This window comes from Pseudorca crassidens, chromosome X (genome assembly GCF_039906515.1).
Source record: "Pseudorca crassidens isolate mPseCra1 chromosome X, mPseCra1.hap1, whole genome shotgun sequence".
Lineage (NCBI taxonomy): Eukaryota > Metazoa > Chordata > Mammalia > Artiodactyla > Delphinidae > Pseudorca > Pseudorca crassidens.
Window position 1 is genome coordinate 16,572,651 of NC_090317.1, and position 10,583 is coordinate 16,583,233.

The window sequence follows — 10,583 nt, forward strand, 5'->3', positions numbered from 1 at the left end:
CTTTCCTCTCCTCTACTAGGTTGTGAGGTCCTTAATGTACTCTTTCTTTCTGTAATCCACAACACCACCTAGAACAGAGCTTTGCACCCACTGTTGGTGGGAGTGGTCAGTCTCTAAGACCCAAGGTTCTCGGACTGTCGTGTGCCTAAGAGCCATGGAGAATGCTTGTTTCAATGCAGGCGCATGGGCTTCATCTCAGACTCTGGGTGTAGAATCGAGAAGTCTGCATTTCACAAGCTCCCCAGCACATTCAGAGTACTGCACATGGAGAACTTCCAGTTAGGGTTGAAGTGTTCAGGCAAGGCAGAGGGCTTGTTAAAATCACAGATACCCAAGCTTTATTATGTCTTGCAGTATTCTTTCTAATGAAGTATCTCAACCTTGGCTACACATTAAAATCACCTTGGGGATTTAAAAAAGTCTACATGCCCAGACCACACCCCAGAACAATTAGAACAACGTCTGAGGGAGGAGAGCCCAGGATGTCAGTATTTTCAAGAGCTCTCTAAACAGTTTTGTTGTTCATTCATGGTTGGGAAACACAGTGAAAATAGGAAGGGCAATGACCTGGTCAGGATTCACTCTAAAACAGTGAGAAGGCAGGAAGAAGCAACGTGATCAGGTGAGGGTCGTACTTGTTGGTCCTTGCTTGGCTTCTAATTGCAAGGGTGGAGACGCAGTAGGAATAGCCACTGTTACAGCCCAAGCGCATTGTATTAGACAGTCATTTGCTCACTATAATGTGAACTCCGTGAGGGCAGGGACTGTCTATCTTGTTCTCTGTTGTATCCCCAGCACCCAGTGCTAATTATGTGTTTGTATCATCAACTAAAGAATAAGCCCCATTTTAGGATCATCTGCGCCAGAATCACCTGAGAAATCACCCCAGAATCACTCACTGAAACAACAGATACCCTGCCCTATCGCACTACCGCTTTTCTTTCTATTCTGTCCAGAGTAGTTCTACTGATATTCCCATGTCTTTTTCACTAATCCAGTCTTCATAGCATCCTCCAAAGTACTCCATTATGAAACCCTTTCAAAGTAGTTCGCAGGATGAAAGCATCCATTCATTCACCAAATATTTCTTGATGAATAAGCCCTCGACCCTGAAGAAACAGCATTCTAGTAGGGAATACACACACCAAACAAATGAACACACTAATAAATATATACCTATAAATCATGAGAAGTTCCATGAAAGAAAAGAATGTGATGTGCTGTAAGGATGAATAACAGGAGACACTAACAGATTGAAGACTCAGGGAAGGCCTCTCTGAGGAAGCAGCATTCCAGCAGATTTGGAAAATGTCTGAGAGTTAGTCAGTTGAAGAGTGGCAGAGGAGGGCTACCCTGGTGGCGCAGTGGTTGAGAGTCCGCCTGCCAATGCAGAGGACACGAGCTCAAGCCCCGGTCCGGGAAGATCCCACATGCCGCGGAGCAGCTGGGCCCGTGAGCCATGGCCGCTGAGCCTGCGCGTCCGGAGCCTGTGCTCCGCAACGGAAGAGGCCACAATACTGAGAGGCCCGCGTACCGCAAAAAAAAAAAATGTGGCCAGGCATTTGTCCTCAGGAGTTTGTGGGCTGCTCTGTCACTGGAACAGCAGCAGCGGGACAACCCCATCCCGGAGAGCATCGAGGGCTCGGGCTCGGGCTTCCCTGGTGGGAAATGAGACAGGACAGGCTAGGGACCGCAGCCACCCCGTGCAGCTCTGAGACCCTAAGGAGCGAGCTTCACCTTCCGCGCAGCTTGTCCGCGGCCGCGTGCATTTCTTACCTTATTCTAGGGCTTTCGTCTCCGCTTCCCGGCTAGAGGGGAAGCCGCCACCGCCGCACCCACAGCTGCGCCGCGTCAGCCACAGACGCTTCCCAGAAGCCCCTGCGCTTCCGGCCGCCTTGACCCCCGACCCCCAAGGCCAAAGGTGAAGGCGGACTTGCCTGACCTCTGACCTCTGACCCCACATCACAGTGACAGAACACCCAAGAAAGGAGCGGAGGGAGGTGTGAGGCCATTTTCCCTCCAGATGCCCAGCGCTGGGCTCAGAGCCCCTGGAGAACTCTGGGGACGGGAAGCAGGGACTCTGCAGGGCCACTTAGGAGCAGAGAGAGGAAGCTAGAGGGTTAACTCATATAGGAACAGAAAGGCTATTTCCTAGAGTCGGTATATCCTTAGCGGAGTGGGAAACTAAAACAGAACTCGGGGCTTCCCTGGTGGCACAGTGGTTGAGAGTCCGCCTGCCGATGCAAGGGCCCGGTCCGGGAAGATCCCACATGCCGCGGAGCGGCTGGGCCCGTGAGCCATGGCCGCTGAGCTTGCGCGTCCAGAGCCTGTGCCCCGCAGTAAGAGAGGCCGCGACAGTGACAGTGAGAGGCCCGCGCACCGCGATGAAGAGTGGCTCCCGCTCGCCGCAACTAGAGAAAGCCCTCGCACAGAAACGAAGACCCAACACAGCCAAAAATAAATAAATAAATAAATAAAAAATCACAGCCAAATTGGGAATGATAAGCATTATCAGGTGTGATCTGTAGGCCTTGGCAAAGCAAACTTTGAAAAAAAGAGTAGCAGAGGAGAGCTTTCTAGGCAGATGCAATAGCCAATGTGGGTGTCCAGTGTCAAGGAAGAACTTGGTGCTTTTGAACTGAAAGAAGGCTGGAACACAGTAACACGTGGCGGAGCAGCTAATGAGGAGTGCAGGGGGGGACAGTTCATGCAGGGCTTTGTGGGAGAGAGGAAGAAGCCTGGTTTCTTCCTGAATGTGGTGGGAAGCCAGTGTAAGGTTGGCGCGGGGGAAGTGCGTGATCTGATTCACACAGCTGCTGTCTAGACCAAAATTGTAGCAGGGCAGGATGGGAAGCAGGGGATTCCCATGGGAGGCCCTGGTGGAGTAGCGGAGGGGGGGAGAAATAGATGATTTGGGATGTTTTTGCTGGAAAAATGAGTCTTTTCCCCCACTCTAGCCCTCTCTGTACTCTAAGAAGGAGAAGTCGTATAAAGCTCCCTGTTAGGACACAGGGGCACGTACCCGTAAGGCTAGACATGCCAACACACAAGAACAGACCACAAGACGCGACAGCTTTGCTTCAACCATTTCAGTTGGAAAGAAACCAGCATCTCAGGTGAAATCAGTGACAGATTCTTTCAAAGCATTACTGATCCATTGGTTGGTTACCTTATTTTTATTTTTTTATTGAGGTATAATTTAATTCTGTTAAAGGCACAGACCTTGAGTGTACAGTTTTATGATCTTTGAGAAATGTAAACATCCATGTTACTATTACCCAAGTAACCCCAGAAAGTCCCCTTGTGCCTCCTTCCAGGCAATCCCTACTGCCTTGTAGGTACCCACTGTCCTGAATCATGTCCCCATCAGTTATTTCCGCCCGTTTTTTACCTTTATATAAGTGGAATCATACTGTATATATTCTTTTGTGTCTGGCTTTTTTCTCTCATCACAATGTTGTGGAGAGTCATCCTTTCTGTTGCTCAATAGCTTTCCATCGTATGAATACACTACAGTTCGTTCACCCATCATCCTGTTAATGAAAATTTGAATGGTTTCTCATTAGTTAACTTTCAGTCTGTCTCCAGTTTCATTAGTAGACCAAGGTCCAGCTTCAATTCATTTTTCACTTTTTAGCCTTATCTCATCATTTTCTACTTCAAATTCCACCTCTTATTACCCTTCTATTTATCAATTCCTTTCCATAAAATCTTTTAACCTTTTCTATGGGAATGCCCTTCTGTTTTTATCTCAAACAATTCCAGTTACACATTTTCCAGGAATACTCATATTCTCACTCCAGTTGTATCTATCCCTACAAAACAGATGACAAAAGTCAGCTAGATTCTTATTTAGAATATGTTTCCTTACGGAAAAATGATTCCTAGATGTGATGGTAATCCAGGTAGGTGATAAAGGCTGTGTCTCATTTGTGATTTTAATTTCATAGAGAGTATATGTTTTTCTCAAAACTGGTAAAATGAATTGCTTTAAAACCTTACATTTCCCAAAACTAAAAACATGAGGGAGAAAAGTGACATTGTTTTGCATTTTTAAAAATCTCTTTAATGTCTGGTATAATAAAAGACAGCTAGATTCACATATCTGCTCTGTGTTGAGTCGGTTGTCATATGTTGTTTTGGTTACAGTATGTGAAAAAAATCAGGACTTATATAGATACAAAGCTGGAAAAAAAAAGGAGGGTGTTAATAACTTTCTCAGATAATTATGGATATTCTTTGATACTACATCACGTGCCATGTATTCTGATAGCTCTGGGAACTTTGGAAGATTGGAGCGGTGGGGCTGGCGTAATCCAATTGTGGAGGCGTTGAAGGAGCTCTGTACCTTCCTACAGATGCTAACCCAGGCTTCAACCAGAGCAGGGTTTCTCAGCCTCGCCTCTCTTGATATTTTGCACCGTATCATTCTTTGTTGTGTGTGGGCGGGAGGCGTACTATGCATTGTACGATGTTTAGCAGCATCCCTGGCCTTTACCAGCTAGATATCACCTTCCCCAACACGTGACAACCAAAGATGTCTCCAGACATGGCCAGATATCGCCTGGTGGGGCGAAGTCACCCCTGATCAAGAACCACCGGACAGGGCTTCCCTGGTGGCGCAGTGGTTGAGAGTCCGCCTACCGATGCAGGGGACACGGGTTCGTGCCCCGGTCCGGGAAGATCCCACATGCCGCGGAGCGGCTGGGCCCGTGAGCCATGGCCACTGAGCCTGCGCGTCCGGAGCCTGTGCTCTGCAACGGGAGAGGCCACAACAGTAAGAGGCCCGCGTATTGAAAAAAAAAAAAAAAAGAACCACTGGACAGACACTCCAGAAAGAACCTTTTGGCTGGACTGAACAATTCAGGATGAAAGTTGTATTATAAGGAATATGTATTTGTAGGTAACTTTACTTAAATTTCTCAGTTGAAAATACAAATGACAACAACTATCATTTACTAAGCCCTATCAGGCGCTTTGTAAACATGAACTACTTCATCCTCACAGTAACACTAGGAGGTAGGTATTAATATTCCCATTTTACAGATGAGGAAATAAAAACTCAGAAAAGTTAAGTCACATGCCTAAGAGAGGAGCAGAGCTGGGATTAGTATCTTCATCTAATTGACTCCTAAGCTATGCTTTATACACCATAGTATTAGTTTTGTTAGAAATGTAGTGTCCTCCGCAGTATATTAATACTGGCACATATTGTATAATCCTGTCTGATGACCTTACTGGGATCATAGAATCATGCATGATTTTAAATGGGAAATAGAATAGAGGGTGACTTCTTGACCTAGTACCTGGAATAGCTTTGGGATAAACGTAATTGAAGCATTACTTTGATGGATTACAGAGACTTCTGAGGTGAGGTAAGATCAAAGAGATGCGAATAAGGCCTCGAGGCACCAAATTACCCATCTCATTGGTTCTAGAAGCCATGGCGATAATGAATCAAGCAGTCTTGTGAAGATGTTGGCAGGACTCTTTCTGATACCTTTGATTATCTCCCTCAAGGGGGAACAATACCACCTCTGATTGACCCCAGGCCTGGCTGTTAAGCCCTTTGCTTTAGTTGAGGAGAAAAATGTTCCGGGGGGAATGTAGACCACGCACTCTAACCTCTAATGCAGTGTTCTCTCAAGTGCCCATCACAACCCTTTCGGGGTCAGGAAATCATTTGAAAACCAATAGAGGAGACCAGAGTAGCAAGTATCAAAAGGCCTCACACACTATAAGCAGGACCGGTGACAGAGTTTGCAGAGCAAAATGGAAATGTGGGACTCCCTTATCAAAAAGCAGATAAAAAGTATTGTTAAAGTTGTTCAAATATAAGCATTTTTCCTTTCTTCCACAACCTCCCGCTTCACTTGTCATAGTATTTTTTCATGTGCTATTGATTGTCATCCTAAGTTAAAAAAGATGTTTTTCGTTATTAACGGGAATTTTCCCTTACATCTTTTTGTCTTGCAATGCCAGTTTAAAACGCAAATGTCAGTACTCTGTAATGACCTATATTGGAAAAGAGTTTTTTAAAGTGTGGATATATGTATATGCATAACTGATTCACTTTGCTGTACACCTGAAACTAACACAACATTTTACATCAACTGTACTCCAATAAAAATTAAAAAATAAAATAAACGCAAATGTAAGAGCATCTAACTTATATGCAAAATCACCAAAATTACATAATTCTACAGCTCATACATGCATATATATTATGTAGGTCGTTCTTACCAGAGCAATGGGCTGGCTCTGCACAAAACTAATTCAACTGTTTTTTTCTTTTTTAACATCCTTACTGGAGTATGATTGCTTTACAATGGTGTGTTAGTTTCTGCTTTATAACAAAGTGAATCAGTTATACATATGTCCCCATATCTCTTCCCTCTTGCGTCTCCCTCCCTCCCATCCTCCCTATGCCACCCCTCTAGGTGGTCACAAAGCACTGAGCTGATCTCCCTGTGCTATGCGGCTGCTTCCCACTAGCTAGCTATTTTACGTTTGGTAGTGTATGTATGTCCATGCCTCTCTCTCGCTTTGTCCCTTCCCCCTCTCCGTGTCCTCAAGTCCATTCTTTAGTAAGTCTGTGCCTTTATTCCCATCTTTCCCCTAGGTTCTTCATGACCATTTTTTTTTTTTTAGATTCCATATATATGTGTTAGCATACGGTATTTGTTTTTCTCTTTCTAACTTACTTCACTCTGCACTTCTTCGCACACAAGACTTCTACCCACACCCTCCCTTCAGCTGACTGATGAGTAAGGGACGATGAGAGGGAAAGCCTTGCCTTATCGTCCGCTTTCCTTCTCTGTCATCATTTCCAGCATAAGAGGTTAGCTAATATAGGAAAGTAACACAATAGGATGTGATACGGTTCCTCGGCCTTCATGTTTCTCAGAACTCGATTGCATGCCTTCTGCGCTGGAAACAAGTTTCCTCTCCAGCGAGAGGAAAAGAGGGCCTCTTTTGTTTGTCACCACCACTACTCCCCCACCCCAGCCCCACCTTCCTCAGCACACTCACCTTGTCCTTGCTGAACTCCCACTCACCTTGTCCTGAACTCCCAAGCGTCGCAGGCCAGGGCAGTTCCCTGATTACAGGGCATCAAAAACACTACGTGCCAGCGGGCCAGCAAGAGGTGGCAGCACCCACACATACCGCCTGAATGGCGTCTGCTCGCAGCCATGCTCTACTCTTCCACCTGACTTCACTTGCAAAGCACAAGTTCAAAAATCAAATGATTCAGAATTTCAAGACAGTGACAGCAGGACATTAAATCAAAGGTGGGCCCAAGCACGGAATCCTGTGCTACCCTAGATGTCACATGCCTAGGCAGCCGACCCTGATCAAAAGGTATTGTCTGTGCATAGAAAACAAACTTATGGTGACCAAAGTGGGAGGAGGGTATAAATTAGGAGCTTGGGATTAACATATACACACTACTATATATAAAATAGATAAGCAACAGGACCTACTGTATAGCATAGGGAACACTACTCAGTATTCTGTAATAACCTATATGGGAAAAGAATCTGAAAAAGAATGGGTATATGTATAACTGATTCACTTTGCTGTACACCTGAAACTAACATGACACTGTAAATCAACTATACTTCAAAAAAAAGGTATTGTCTCTGGATATTTTATTCCAAGTGTGTGAGTGAGTGTGTGCTATGTGTGTACTGGGATTGTCATCAAAGTTTGAGAGACCCTACTTTTCCCCTTCCCCCCCTCTACTAGGGGCTGGAGATTTTTCGGGGGGGTGTGGTAAAGTGATTTTAGTTAGAAGAGGACTGGGGACTGCTCTTCAGTGTGGAGCAAGTTCTCTCCACGTTATCCCTCAACCCAGGGGTGTCCCCATCCCCCGGGCCACAGACTGGTGCCAGTCCGTGGTCTGTTAGGAACCGGGCTGCACAGCAGGAGGTGGGCAGCAGGCGAGCGAGCGAAGCTCTGTCTGTATTTACAGCCATTCCCCATCGCTCACATTATCGCCTGAGCTCCGCCTCCTGCCAGATCAGCAGCTGCATTAGATTCTCATAGGAGCACGAACCCTACTGTGAACTGTGCATGCGAGGGATCTAGGTTGCGTGCTCCTAATGAGAATCTAATGCCTGATGATCTGAGGTGGAGCTGAGGCAGTGATGCTAGTGCTGGGGAGCGGCTGCAAATACAGATTATCATCAGCAGAGAGGTTTGTCTGCACAGAGACCATAATAAATCCATTGCTTATAGACTCATACCAAAACTGTATCAGTGAGTGACAAGTGAAAACAAGCTCAGGGCTCCCACTGATTCTGCATTATGGTGAGTTGTATAATTATTTCATTATGCATTACAATGTAATAATAATAGAAATAAAGTGCACAATAAACGTAATGCGCCTGAATCATCCCGAAACCAGCCCCCATCCCCGGTCCGTGGAAAAATTGTCTTCCACAAAGCAGGTCATTGGTGCCAAAAAGGTTGGGGACCACTGCCCTAACCCCTGCATCTTCTGGGCTGTTATGACATGACAGACCAGGGTCACCTCCTGTTATGAGCAGGCACCTTTGACCTTGCCCAAAGAGGAAAGCAGGGTGGACCAAGGAGAAAAAAGTAGGCCTACCTTAGTTCTGCTGAGGCCTGCTTCTGACCTAAGTTCCTTAAGCTCAAGGGACAAAAGGGCTCTTTTCACCTCACACGTAATGCAGGTCAGTTTAGCAGGATACGTAACTACTTAGTGATTCAGTACTAAGTAGGCTCTTTCCCGGACCATCTTTGTGACTATATCTTACCCTTGGGAATCTGTGGGGTTGGGCAATAAGATGGGCTTCAAGGATCCACAGAACTTTAACCTTACCTGCCTTTTCCACTCTTAACATAATAGGCCTTGATGTTCATTTCACTTTTCACATTGTAAAGATTCTACAAGTTCCACAGAGAATTGAGAAGATACAGAAAATTATACAGAAGAAAACAAAAATTGCTTATCACCTGTCATTCCATCATAATTGCTATGAACATTTTTTATATTTTCTGCCATTCATTTTCTGTGTGTATACACTACAATGAAAGACAATGGATCATATTGTGTATAGAGGTTGAAATCTAGTTTTTTTTTTCACTTAATATCATGAGATTCATTCTCTCTGTCCCTTAATGCTGCACATGTACCAAAAAAAACCTCTCTGTCTCTCTCTCTCTCTCTCTCTCTCCTGCTGTCATCTATAAAGACATCATTTCTTTAGATGCATTAAGATCATTGATTCAGCTAAAGTTTAAGCAATTTTTCTTTGTAATTAGGAAGCATTTTTTCCCCTACCTGTTAGTTTCCTTCTCAGAGGAGATCCTTATTCCAAATTTCATCAAGGGTGAAGATTCTCCCTTGGATCTAGAATCGGACTTCTACACTAAGTTCAACTTTTTATCAAAAGAATATATCTCTTGGGCTTCCCTGGTGGCACAGCAGTTGGGAGTCTGCCTGCCAATGCAGGGGACACGGGTTCGGGCCCTGGTCGGGGAGGATCCCACATGCCGTGGAGCAACTAAGCCCGTAAGGCCACAACTAAAGAAAGCCCACGCACAGCAACGAAGACCCAACGCAGCCATAAATGAATAAATAAATTAAAAAAATATATATCTCTTTATGACAAGTTTATAAGTACCAAAACTTTAAATGCAATGCCCATTAACTCTGGTAACCAAATATAAAACCCTGTCTATGTACATCTTTTTCTTTAAATAACTTGGCAGCCCCTTGTCCTTTCTTGCCTTTAAAACCTGACCTGGACAATAAGAATTTCTCTTCTCCTTAGTCCCACCTGTACTTCCCTAGGCCTCCTGTCTACTCCCCAACTGGGAAGGCAGGGACAGTGCTTAATTGATGTAGAACTGTGGTTTTTAAAAAATTTAAACAGCTGAATTATAATAGTAATGATAAGAAGTAACTACTCCTTTCCCCAAAAATCTGATTTTTGAAACACATTTATACAGAAGAAAAGCAGTTTCAAAATACATGCAACAGAGTTTCTTCCCACTATTAGAGGCTTTGGCTGACTCCACAGTTCTTGAACTGAGTTTCCTCCCCTCATCCACCTCTTTCCCCCACTTCTAAGGATCGTTACCCAGTTTCTTCCTGAGAGTCAACACTAGTCAGAGACTCAGGATGATCAGGCCCTGGTGTAGCCCATTATATCCAAACAAGGCAAGAGTATTTGGAGAGGACTTCTAAGGAAATGCCTCTGACCATATTGTTATCACAAGAACATTCTAGAATACATGAGAAATAATGGTGGCAACTATCCAAGGATCTCATACCTCTAGTTATCTTGAGTTTGCAGAGTATGAAAATCACAGAATGTCAAGCTATGCAAATCATCCCATCCTACTACTTCATTTTGGAGACACGGAAACAGATCCAGGAAGTGAAGGAACAGATTTGAACGTCACATATGTAGTTAGTGGCAGATATGGAGCTAAAAGGCCAGGTTACCTAACCCTGAGTTCAGAACTTTCATCTCTGCCAAACTATCTTAAACTGGGATTTGCTCGTCTTGCAGAATGATTTTAGGCTCTGATGAACAGCAGTGTGCTGA